Source organism: Narcine bancroftii, chromosome 5 (assembly GCF_036971445.1).
Source record: "Narcine bancroftii isolate sNarBan1 chromosome 5, sNarBan1.hap1, whole genome shotgun sequence".
In the NCBI taxonomy this organism is placed as follows: Eukaryota; Metazoa; Chordata; class Chondrichthyes; order Torpediniformes; family Narcinidae; genus Narcine; species Narcine bancroftii.
Window position 1 is genome coordinate 186,925,178 of NC_091473.1, and position 13,699 is coordinate 186,938,876.

The window sequence follows — 13,699 nt, forward strand, 5'->3', positions numbered from 1 at the left end:
AGGGACATGGTGGAGGTGGTTCCAATTGTGATTATTTTCAAATTCGGGTTTATTTAGACGTACAGCACGGTATCAGATTTAATTGTCCCGAAATTTGGTGTTTTCCGGCAAACATTCATCTTACGATGTTACTTTATATATTTTTTTTTAAAAGTAAAAGTATTAGTAAATCTTCTCTGCAATAATAGTGCACGGAAAGTAAGGCAGCACCTTTGGTTCATTGATTATTCAGGAAACTGATGGTGGAGGGGAAGAAGCTGTCCTTGTGCAGCTGAGTACTCGCCTTTGGGCTCCTGTACCTTTCCCTGATGGTAGCAGAACGAAGGGGGTCTTTGAGGATAGAGGCCACTTTTTTTTTAAAGACACCATCTCATGTAGTGAAGTCTGGGTGCCTGTGATGTCGCAGGCTGAGTTAACAACCCTCTGGAGTTTACTCCTGTACTGAGAGTTGGCGCTTCCATATCAGACAGTGATGCAACCGGACAATGCTCTCCACTGTGCACCCGTCGAAGTTTACGAGAGTCTTCTATGACTAACCAAATCTCCTCAGACACTTCACGAAGTATAGTCACTGGCCAGCCGTCTTTGTGATTGCATTAACATGGAGGCTCCAGGACAGATCTTCAGAGATGTTGACACCCAGGAATTTGAAGTTCTTGACACTCTCCAGTTCTGGGCATTTCATCCCACCAGTCTGTGCTGCTCATTTTACACCCAACTAACCTACAACATTTTGAACAGTGGGAGGAAACCAGAGCCCCCTGGGAAAGCCCATCCAGACACAGAGAGAATCTACAAACTCTTTACAGCGCAGGATTCGAACCCTTGTCCCGATCGCTGATGCTGTAAAGACATTGCACTTATCACTATGCGAACCATGCCACCCATTATTTATTTTATTGTCATGTAATAAAACAGAAAATGTAATATTACACAAAATTTCCCTCAGTCTACTCTAAGGCAGACAAAGATTTGCAGAAATTGCCTGCCGCCCCTTACAGCCAGAGAAAGTATTGTCTGTCTGTAAGCGTGATGTGTGCATCTGTGTGTTGTACACCGAAGAACGTTGTTTCATCAGGTTGTACTTATTCAATTGGAGATGTGGGGGGGCTGGTAGTCATGGTGGGGAGCTGGCTGATGGAGGACCTCAGTTTTCTTCAGGCTGACTTCCAGGCCAAACATTTTGGCAGTTTCCGCAAAGCAGGATGTCAAGCGCTGAAGAGCTGGCTCTGAATGGGCAACTAAAGCGGCATCGTCTGCAAAGAGTAGTTCACGGACAAGTTTCTCTTGTGTCTTGGTGTGAGCTTGCAGGCGCCTCAGATTGAAGAGACTGCCATCCGTGCGGTACCGGATGTAAACAGCGTCTTCATTGTTGGGGTCTTTCATGGCTTGGTTCAGCATCATGCTGAAGAAGATTGAAAAGAGGGTTGGTGCGAGAACACAACCTTGCTACACACCATTGTTAATGGAGAAGGGTTCAGAGAGCTCATTACTGTATCTGACCCGACCTTGTTGGTTTTCGTGCAGTTGGATAATCATGTTGAGGAACTTTGGGGGACATCCGATGCGCTCTAGTATTTGCCAAAGCCCTTTCCTGCTCACGGTGTCGAAGGCTTTGGTGAGGTCAACAAAGGTGATGTAGAGTCCTTTGTTTTGTTCTCTGCACTTTTCTTGGAGCTGTCTGAGGGCAAAGACCATGTCAGTAGTTCCTCTGTTTGCGCGAAAGCCGCACTGTGATTCTGGGAGAATATTCTCGGCGACACTAGGTATTATTCTATTTAGTAGAATCCTAGCGAAGATTTTGCCTGCAATGGAGAGCACATCTCCATCGGGCACACAAAACTCAAAACGGTCAACCAGTTTACCTATCTCGGCTGCACTATTTCATCAGATGCAAGGATCGACAATGAGATAGACAACAGACTCGCCAAGGCAAATAGTGCCTTTGGAAGACTACACAAAAGAGTCTGGAAAAACAACCAACTGAAAAACCTCACAAAGATAAGCGTATACAGATCCGTTGTCATACCCACACTCCTGTTCGGCTCCGAATCATGGGTCCTCTACCGGCATCACCTACGGCTCCTAGAACACTTCCACCAGCATTGTCTCCGCTCCATCCTCAACATCCATTGGAGCGCTTTCATCCCTAACGTCGAAGTACTCGAGATGGCAGAGGTCGACAGCATCGAGTCCACGCTGCTGAAGATCCAGCTGTGCTGGGTGGGTCACGTCTCCAGAATGGAGGACCATCGCCTTCCCAAGATCGTGTTATATGGCGAGCTCTCCACTGGCCACGGTGACAGAGGTGCACCAAAGAAAAGGTACAAGGACTGCCTAAAGAAATCTCTTGGTGCCTGCCACATTGACCACTGCCAGTGGGCTGATATCGCCTCAAACCGTGCATCTTGGCGCCTCACAGTTTGGCGGGCAGCAACCTCCTTTGAAGAAGACCGCAGAGCCCACCTCACTGACAAAAGGCAAAGGAGGAAAAACCCAACACCCAACCCCAACCAACCAATTTTCCCCTGCAGCCGCTGCAACCGTGTCTGCCTGTCCCGCATCGGACTTGTCAGCCACAAACGAGCCTGCAGCTGACGTGGACTTTTACCCCCTCCATAAATCTTCGTCTGCGAAGCCAAGCCAAAGAGACTTATTCAATTAGATGACAATAAACTTGACCAGATTTATTGTCAGATTACATTTTCCTGTGAACGAGGCAGAATTTACCACTTATTGGTAGTGCAAAAAAACTGCAACAACCACATGTAAACAAATAAAAAAAATGTAAAACAAACTGCAGTACAGAACAAAAAAAATTAATTAAATGCAAGAGTAAGGGTCCTTAAATGAATCCCTGATTGAGTTTGTTGTTGAGGAGTCTGACGGTGCTGAATGGTGTGGATCCTTGATGATTGGTGCTGCTCCCCGACGACAGCATTCTCTGTAGATCAGTGGTTCTCAATCTTTTTTTTCAACTCACATGCCTCTTTAAGTAATTCCAATGCCATATGTAATGTGCTCTGTGATTAGTAAGGGATTGCTTAAGGTGGGATGTGGGTGGGAAGGGAAGGTTGAGAATCACTGCTCTAGACCCAATTGTTACTGAAATATTTTGCTTGAGAAAATTGTCATTGGCCTATTTCCTTTGGAGTTGTGAAACCTTGTACATAACGAGTCAATTAGGTACAGTCGTTTTCAAACATTTTCTTTGCATCCACACACCACCTTAAGCAATCCCTTACTAACCCTTACTAATCACAGAGCACCTATGGCATTGGGAATACTTAAAATGGTATGTGAGTGGAAAGAAAAAGGTTGAGACTACTGCTGTAGATGTTCACGACAGTGGGGAGATTTTTCCCTGTGATGTCCTGGGCTGTGTCCACTATCCTTTGTAGGGCTCTACACTCAATTATGATACTTAAGATTGTTTTATTGTCATGTAATAAAACAGAAAATGTGATGTCACACAAAATTTCCTTCAGTCTACTGCAAGGCAGACAAAGATTTCCTGTCAGAAAATATTGCCCAGCACCCCTTATAGCCAGAGAAAGTATTATCTATCTGAATGTGCGTTATGTCTGCGTGTTTTACACTGAGTACTGGAGAATGCTGTTTCGTTGGGTTCTACTTGTGTAATTGGATGACAATAAAGTTGACTTGAAAAGAGAGCCCCCCCCCCCCCCCCCCACACATACCCGGTCTCTGAATGTCCATGGCTTTGCCTCTCGCATTCCCGCAGCCACATGGGCTTCAGTCCATGTTATTTTGGATAGGAACGTGGGTGGGGAAGAATTGGGGATGTGGGACAAAGTGCAGGAAAATGGGCAGACTGAGGTGTGTACCTTGACGGACATAGGAAGACTTGGGTTGAAGGGTGGGCCTGTATCCATGTTTGTGACTTGTTGAATTTGCTCTGGACTTGAGCACTTAATGCACGATTTCATGGGAAGTTCAAAAATGTTTTGCTTGCACAGTCCAGGCCTGAATCTTTCTCCGAGCAGGGCTCTTTTGAAAGTGCCTTTGAAAACTGCTTTAAATATGTTGCTATAACTATTGATCTGGCAGATGTAATATTTATCATGTTCCTGAGCTGTGGGTCAAAGTGAGGTAGAAGATGTTGCATCTCGACAGAAAGGGTAATTGCTTGCACAGTATGATGAGTTGTACTGAAAAGATGGAATATTCAAGATTCCTGTCCTTGTAAGGTTTCTTCTCAGATGCTATAGGTGGGGAATTAAAATGAACGGTGCCTTTTTTTGTATTAAGACATTTTTTTTTGTGTTAAGATAAGCAATTATAGCATGCTGCCATGAATGAGGACGAGGGAGTGCTTGTGCATGAATCACAAAGAATGGGTTTACAAGCGCAGCAGGCTGTTGAGAAGGCAAATGGAATGTTGGCCTTCATTTCCAGAGTGATTTAGGAGTGGGGAGGTTGTGCTGCAACTGTGCAAGGTCCTGGTGAGGCCGCATCTGGAGAACTGCGTGGATTCCTTACTTGAGGAAGGATGGACTGGCTTTGGAGGCGGTGCAGAGGAGGTTCACCAGGTGGATTCCAGGGATGTGAGGAGAGAGTGAGCCATTTGGGACTGTACTCGCTGGAATTTAGAAGATTGAGAAGCAACCTTATAGAAACAAAAATTTATGAAAGGCATAGATAAGATTGAGGTAGGTGAGTTGTTTCCATTGGTAGGGGAAACCAGAACTAGGGGACATAGCGTCAAGATTTAGGGTAGTAGATTTAAGATGGAGATGAGGAGGAACTGCATTTCCTAGAGGGTGGAATTTGCTGCCCATTAAAGCAGAGGAGGCGACCTCAATAAATATATTTAAGACAAGGTTGGATAGATTTCGACCTAGTAAGGAGATAAAGGGATATAGAGAAAAGGCATGTACGTAGAGATCAGCCATGATCTCAATGAATGGCGTAGCAGGCTCAATGGGCCAGATGATCTACTCCTGCTCCCATTTCTTTTGAGCTTATGTTCTTAAGACAGACTTTCAGCTAGATTTGTACATGCTCATGACTAGTTGGTGCAAGCAGGAAATAATTCTCTTTGTATTTGAGTCATGCATGACAATGTGTAAATGATATATGACACTTTTGCACTTGGGAGTGATGATCAAATATCACAAAGCTCCTCATTGGGATTTGGAGAAGCATTCCAGAATGAATTGCATTTCATTTATGGTGAATGTTCTTTTGCATGGCACCGTTTTGATTGGTTTGCAATGACTCCTGATTTGGAAAACTGCAGGTAATTTACTTTTGTATCGCCCTGGAGAAAGGAACTGTCCAGTTGACTGCTCTGCAACTATTTATACAGGACCGGAAAGATCCCAGGGCTTTGTTTCAGCCACTCAGTGCAAGCATAGTTACTGGAACAGTGTTTCACATCTTCCTTTTGCAAGATTATATGATCATGTTAGTCTTGAGGTAATAAGCAAATAATACTTCTATTTTGGAGACCCCTGCGGCTTCACTGTTACCTTTCTCAATCTTGGGTTTGAGAGACGGCCACCCTCCACTACACATTAATAGCTTAGTGGTGAAGAGAGTAGAGAGCACCAAGTTCCTCAGAGACCACTTAAGTAGTGACCCATCCTGGACACATAACATCTTGCTTGTCCGGAAGGTGCAACAGTGATTGCACTTTCTGAGAAGGCTGAGGCGGGCAAGGCTACTGGCCACCATCCTGTCAACTTCCTACAGGAACTCTAAGTAGAGTGTCCTGGCCGACTGTATTGCAGTGTGGTACAGTTGCTGTAAAGCATTGGATCAGAGGTCAATCCACAGGACCATAAGAACGACAGAGGAGGATTACTGGAGTCTCCCTCCCCACTCCCATCGTTGTTGTTTAAAGAGAGCTTGCAAAATCTGCAAGGACCCTTATCACTCAGCATCTTCCAGCCTCTCCCGTCTGGAAAGAGATACAGGAGTATCAGAGCCAGAACCACCAGGCTGAGGAACAGGTTCTTCTGAGATTACCGAATGGCTGCTGAACTGCTAAAGCAACTCCCTGTGATTCTACTAAAGGTAAAGGTTCCATTATTGTCCCGTAAAACTACATTTAGAATGTAACATACATGAAATTCTTTAACTTTTGTCCACTGTAAGGCAAAGAGAGTTGCCATTTTGTCCTGCAGCCCTCCCAGAAACCTACAGCACCTGGTATTCCCAGGCGGTCTCCCCTCTAAGTACTGACCAGTCCTGTGCTTGCTTGGGTTCTGAGGTCAGATAGTCTCAGGATATTAGCTGCTGTGTTTATTAATGATATTTATTTTTAATATACACGTATGTCAGATTTGTGTCTTTGTATTGTTTGTCTATGAATGAATGCGCGCGCACTGTTTGTGCCTGGTGGTCCGCAGAACACCCCGTCAGGTTGTTACAATCTGATGATAAACTTGTAAACTTTCACTCTGTTTCTGAAGCTTGAACAAACCTGCCGAACAATCGACTGCATTGCTGGCAGTAAGGTGCACTGTTGGAGGTGCAGTTATTTTCTTTTAGATGAGGTGTTAAACTAATGTCCCAACATGAAAGGCTCAATTACCTTGACGAAGGGCTCAGGCCTGAAACGTTGGGTTTATATCTTTGCCTCCTGTGGATGCTGTGGGGCCTGCTGAGTTTCTCCAGCACTTTTGTGTCTTAATTCCATCTACTGCCAGGAGGTGCAAACAATTTGAAGATCAGGAACGTTTTCCTGGGGTCAGAATTTATCCTGCATTCATTTCCTGCTGACCATTTCGCATATGTGCCAGTAAGTTGCCACATCTCCCCCCCTCCCACCGCCCATCTCAAATGACATCACTTTCAAAATTGCGGTTTGCGTGAGATGCTTTGGGATGTCCTGAAGAGGCATAAAGTTTCTGTAAGAGCGAAGGAATCAGTTTCAATTCTCTGAACAAGGTTGGTCAAGAAGCTTATTAATAGAACTGTGCACCACAGGAGGAGGCCATCTGGGGCACAGTGCTTTTGCTTGATCTGTGAAAGGATTTTGCATTTCTGTTTCTCTTGCCCTTTCATGCCTTAATTCATCTTCACTTTGTGTTATATTTCCCTCTGTTTCTTTTCCCACGACATTACGGAGCAGAGTGAAATGCTAAATTAGCAGTAGAAAATGTTCTCCATGATTCAATTTTTTTTTTAATATTTGGGCTGGCACGGTTAGCATTAGGTCAAAGCTGTAACAACACCAGCGACCAGGGTTCGAATCTGGCACTGTCTATGAGGAGTTTGTACATTCTCCCTCTGTCCGTGTGGATTTTCTCCCCTCAAAACATACTGGGGCGGGGGGTTTGTAGGTTAATTAAAGACCGCAGAGCCCACCTCACTGACAAAAGACAAAGGAGGAAAAACCCAACACCCAACCCCAACCAACCAATTTTCCTCTGCAACCGTGTCTGCCTGTCCCGCATCGGACTTGTCAGCCACAAACGAGCCTGCAGCTGACGTGGACATTCACCCCCTCCATAAATCTTCGTCCGCGAAGCCAAGCCAAAGGAAAGGTGTAATTGGGTGGCTCCAGCTCATGGGCCGAAAGGGCCTGCTACCATGTTGTATGTCTAAATTTTAAAAAATTAATTTACATTTTAAAAAGTTAAGACATAATTAAGAGCTATTTTAATACTGTGTATATATATACCTTTTGTCTGTATGTGTGTTTGCAATATGTTGCACCAAGGAGCAGAGAGCGCTTTCTCATCAGGTTGTACTTGTACAATGGAATGATAAGTGAACTTGAACAGTGACGGTGAAATGGAATTAAGGTTTCAGGTTCTTGTTTACATGTAAATATAACAAATGGTTCTAGAGATGAAAAATTTCAACGAAAGATTCAACTGGAGGATCTGGTGTCCTTGAAGAAAAAAAGATGAAGAAATTTGCAGTGTTGGATAAGTGGCCGACTGGTTTGGGCAGGGCCAATAGCAGGGGGTGGGGGGGTGGTGGGGGGGGGGAGGGTGAAATCCACCAGCTGGAGGAACTTGGCAAATTGGGTGGAATCAGTGGATGAAAAAGGAATGATCGTTTCAGGATGGAGAAATTAATGAAGACTGCCTAAGGGCTTAAACTCAAAGCAGTGACCATTCTTTTTCTCCCTCTGTTGCTGCTTGACCCCCCCCTTGCCCGAGTTCCTCTAGCAGATGGTACTTTTCTGCTCCAGATTCCGGCACCAGCAGTCTCTCACGTGTCTCCAACAGAGGAAAGCTGTTTTCATTGACAAATTATTCCAGAGCTGTGGAAGATGGACTTGACACATTGTATGAAAGGTGCAAAGGATTGCAGGGAATAATTTGTCCACGCCACAGAATTCTGATGTACTGTTCCTCTGCCTGCAGGTGAGCTATCAAATCAGAATCAGGACTTTCAAATCAAGTTTATTATCTGATTGCACAACCTGATGAAGCTGTGTTCTCCGGTCCTCGGTGCAACACACAGTTGCACAAACAGACAAACAATACATACGCAGAACAAGAATTCATTTTATAAATAAATAAATTTTGTTTCATGAACATGAGAGTCTCAGGTGGTCAGTGCGAGCCATCCCTTTGGTCGTTCACCGTTCTCACTGCTCGTGGGAAGAAGCTGTTCTTCAGCCTGTTGGTGCTGGCTCTGATCCTCCTGGATCTCTTCCCTGACGGGAGCAACTGAAAGATGCCATGTGCAGTGTATTCTCTTGTCTATGTATGTTTTCTTGAGTACAGTTTTTTTTTGCAATCCTGACAAGTAGAAATCCTGCCTGGCCCGCAGGGAAATTTAGAGTACTGTGTGCAATTCTGGTCACTGATTTATGGGAAGAATATTAACAAGATAGAGATAGTGCAGAGAAGATTTACAAAAATGTTGCCTGGGTTTCAGCATTTGGAATACAAGGAGAGATTGAGCAAATTAGGTCTTTATTGCTTGGAACATAGAAGGCTGAGAGGAGACTTGATAGAGGTGTTTAAGATAATGAGAGGGATAGATAGAGTTGATGTGGAAAGGCTTTTCCCATTGAGAGTAGGAGAGATGGATACAAGAGGTCATGGGTTGAGAGTTGACGGGCAAAGGTTTAGAAGTAACATGAGGGGGAACTTCTTTACTCAGAGAGTGGTTACTGTGTGGAATGGGCTTCCAGGAAAGGTGGTGGAGGCAGGGTCAATTTCGTCATTTAAGAAAGAGTTGGATAAGTATATGGATAGGAGGGGGATGGAGGGATATGGGCAGAGTGCTGGTAAGTGGGATTCGAGGAGGGTACTTGGATCAGTGCGGACTAGAAGGGCCAAATTGGCCTGCTTTGGTGCTGTAATTGTTATATGGTTATATGGAATTAAGAGTAGATGGACCGGTAACTTTTGATCACTAATTCATTAGCAAATACAACAGGCTTCATTTATTAAAACGCAGCTTTAAAGAAAAATAAAGTCAACACTCGACAAAAATGTAAACAAATTTATTTCACTACAAAAAAAGTGTGAAATGCTTGAAGTTATGTTTAAAAATAAACATTGTAAAAAAAAAAAATCCATTATATAAGCAAGTTTCTCTGCGATAAGATTACCTTGTTGCCGCTGTGCATCTGTGTTGCTTATGCACACACACAAAAGCCCACTAAATTAAAAAAGTTTGAGAGTCTGGATTCTTGGGTGGTTTGGGTTTCTGGCATCTTGATTTTTGGACTTTCACTGTGCACTGTACTTGGCAATAAACTTGGGGGTTTGAAGGAAATCAGCATATCTGAGGAAACCCACACAGTTACAGGGAGAGCTTGTGAGCTGTACGTGGACAGCCTCCAGACTGAATTCTGTTCCCTGGCACCATGTGGGAGAGGCTCTACCTGTGGGTGCTGGTGTGTTGTCTAGTTGCTGTTACACTGGAGCAGGTGCGATCAAGGCATGTCTTTTAAAAAGCCACTTGCGGAAGTTTAAACGTTTAAATTTAATTAAATTTTAAAAAATTTATTTAAGTTTAGACATACAGCACGGTAACAAGCTCTTTTTGCCCCATGCTGCCCAATTAACCTATAACCCCAGTACATTTTTGAACGGTGGGAGGAAGCTGGAACGCTTGGTCTAAACCTGCACAAACATGGGGAGGACATACAAACTAATTACAGTGCCGGATTAGAACCTCGGTCCCGATTGCTGGCGCTGTGAACAATGCCGCCCAAAATGTAATCCCTTCTACAGCCCTACAATTTGGCACAATCAGAATGGCTTATCCACGATTTCCGTGGCTGCTCTATCCTCAGCTGCCTTGGCTCCAAGCTCTGGATTTCTCTCCCCAAGTTTCTCCTGTTTTTCTTTGCTCAACATCTCCTACTGGCAGTTTTTGCTCACCTGTCCAAGCATCTCATTGTGTGCCTGTGTGTCAGCGAAGCATTCTAGGAGTAATACAAATGAACAATGAATTGTTAGAACCATAGAGCACCACAGCAGAGAAATTGGCCCTTTTGCCCGTCTAATCTGTGCCAAAATGCTTTTCTGCCCAATACCACTGACTTGTCAGGCAGCATCCATGGGTCAAAATGGCCAGTCGGTGTTTTGGGTCGGAGCCCTTTATTGTGATTAAAGTGGGAAGGGGACATTTCGGCTGCATCGAGGGGTGGAAGAAGCTGGGAGAGGAGGCTGAGACGCGATGGACAGAAAAAAGGGAGAGGTGAAGAGACGGGCAGAGGGAGAGAACACTGGGGTGAGGAGAGAATGTTTGAGAGAAAAGTAAAATTAAATGGGAGTAATTCAAGAAGAGAGATGGGGGTTGCCTAAAATGAGGAAAAAAAATCAATGTTCATGACATGTTGCTCAAGACTGCAATCAACAAACAAGACAACAAACTCAATTAGACTCATTTACGGACTCTGACTTTGCACATTATTCGTTATTGAATATTTATTTTCTGAATTGCGTAGTTTGTTTGCTTTTGTCTACATTTTTTTTGAACACAGTTTTTTTCACACTGTACCCTTCCACTGTACAAGTGGAAATTCTGCATTTAAGGCAGAGAGTGACAGGTGTTTGATTAGTCAGGGCATCAAGGGCTCTGGGGAGAAAGCCGGGAAGTGGGTCTGAGAAGGAGAATGGATCAGCTCATGATAGAATGGTAGAACAAACTTGATGGGCCAAATCACTGAGTTCTGCTCCTATATCTCATGGATTTTTTTTTGTGATATCATGTATGGACTCTGACAGTAACTTTGAAGTTTACGTTTGACGCAGGCAGTGATGAAGGATGTGTTAATGTAGGAGTGAAGGGAATGGAAATGGTTGACTACTGAGAGTTCAAGCTTGGATGCGCAGAGTGCAGATCTTCAGCAGTCCGTGTGTGTGTGTGTGGGGTTGATGCACAGACATTCCTGCACTCTGGTTCCAGGCAGGATGCATGGATATATATAGTGAAACACGACTGTCTGCAGACACCGTGAATGGAGAAATTCAGCAGGTCAATCAATGTTCTTTATCTTTCTCTTTGGCTTGGCTTCGCGGACGAAGATTTATGGAGGGGGTAAAAGTCCACGTCAGCTGCAGGCTCGTTTGTGGCTGACAAGTCCGATGCGGGACAGGCAGACACGGTTGCAGCGGCTGCAGGGGAAAATTGGTTGGTTGGGGTTGGGTGTTGGGTTTTTCCTCCTTTGCCTTTTGTCAGTGAGGTGGGCTCTGCGGTCTTCTTCAAAGGAGGTTGCTGCCCGCCAAACTGTGAGGCGCCAAGATGCACGGTTTGAGGCGATATCAGCCCACTGGCGGTGGTCAATGTGGCAGGCACCAAGAGATTTCTTTAGGCAGTCCTTGTACCTTTTCTTTGGTGCACCTCTGTCACGGTGGCCAGTGGAGAGCTCGCCATATAACACGATCTTGGGAAGGCGATGGTCCTCCATTCTGGAAACGTGACCCATCCAGCGCAGCTGGATCTTCAGCAGCGTGGACTCGATGCTGTCGACCTCTGCCATCTTGAGTACTTCGACGTTAGGGATGAAAGCGCTCCAATGGATGTTGAGGATGGAGCGGAGACAACGCTGGTGGAAGCGTTCTAGGAGCCGTAGGTGATGCCGGTAGAGGACCCATGATTCGGAGCCGAACAGGAGTGTGGGTATGACAACGGCTCTGTATACGCTTATCTTTGTGAGGTTTTTCAGTTGGTTGTTTTTCCAGACTCTTTTGTGTAGTCTTCCAAAGGCGCTATTTGCCTTGGCGAGTCTGTTGTCTATCTCATTGTCGATCCTTGCATCTGATGAAATGGTGCAGCCGAGATAGGTAAACTGGTTGACCGTTTTGAGTTTTGTGTGTCCGATGGAGATGTGGGGGGGCTGGTAGTCATGGTGGGGAGCTGGCTGATGGAGGACCTCAGTTTTCTTCAGGCTGACTTCCAGGCCAAACATTTTGGCAGTTTGCGCAAAGCAGGACGTCAAGCGCTGAAGAGCTGGCTCTGAATGGGCAACTAAAGCGGTATCGTCTGCAAAGAGTAGTTCACGGACAAGTTTCTCTTGTGTCTTGGTGTGAGCTTGCAGGCGCCTCAGATTGAAGAGACTGCCATCCGTGCGTTACCGGATGTAAACAGCGTCTTCATTGTTGGGGTCTTTCATGGCTTGGTTCAGCATCATGCTGAAGAAGATTGAAAAGAGGGTTGGTGCGAGAACACAGCCTTGCTTCACGCCATTGTTAATGGAGAAGGGTTCAGAGAGCTCATTTTTGTATCTGACCCGACCTTGTTGGTTTTCGTGCAGTTGGATAATCATGCTGAGGAACTTTGGGGGACATCCGATGCGCTCTAGTATTTGCCAAAGCCCTTTCCTGCTCACGGTGTCGAAGGCTTTGGTGAGGTCAACAAAGGTGATGTAGAGTCCTTTGTTTTGTTCTCTGCACTTTTCTTGGAGCTGTCTGAGGGCAAAGTCCATGTCAGTAGTTCCTCTGTTTGCGCGAAAGCTTTATATAGCATAGATAAAGGTACATAACCAACGTTTCATCAAGGTAGGAGCAAAATGTAGGCAGGACCGAACAAAATGATGGTGGGAGGGTCAGGGGAGGAGCACAATGCTACAGGCAGGAGTTAATAGGTGGATAAGGGAGGGAAGGCACACCAGCAAACAAGGGGAGGGGTGGGGGACAGCTCTGTGAATGGAGAAGGGAGAGGGTGGAGGAAAGAAGACATGGATGGGGGAGAACAGAGGGTCTATTAATTGGAGGGTGCCCAAATGGAATATTATGCTAGAGAAACTTTGGAGGTCTCGCAGCATCCATAGGAGGTAAAGATGTGTAACCAATGTTTCGGGCCTGAGGTACGAGTAAAAAGCAGGCAGCCGCCTGAATTAAAAGGCTGGGGTGAAGGAAAGAATGGGCAGGGGGAGAAGTTCAGACCAACAGCAAAAAGGGTGATAATTGGATGGGAAAGGAACGGTGAGAATTGATCGGGGGAAGAGAGGTTGCTCTGTGAATGCAGAACTGGAGGAAAGAAGAGAGAGAGAGAGGCAGAACTGGATGAAAGGAACCATAAGGAATGGGGGGGTGGGTTTAATGGAAATCAGAGAAGTTGATGTTAATACTATCTGGTGGGAGGGTGCCCAGACAGAAGATGAAGTGTTATTCCTCCAATTTGTCGGTGATCCCAATCTGGCAGTGCACGAGACCATAGACAGACATGTTGGCAAGGGAATGGGACGGGGAATTGAAACGGGATGTTTACAGGCCTGAATGTGGACCACCTCCCTGTTCTTTGTAAC

At 45.3% G+C, this 13,699-nt stretch overlaps 1 protein-coding gene across 3 annotated transcripts in view; it reads left to right on the plus strand.

Annotated features, from left to right (window-relative positions):
- Positions 1 to 13,699, plus strand: part of pi4kb (phosphatidylinositol 4-kinase, catalytic, beta) — a 130,799-nt gene that overhangs the window by 692 nt on the left and 116,408 nt on the right. The gene's annotated exons all lie outside the window — the stretch shown is intronic.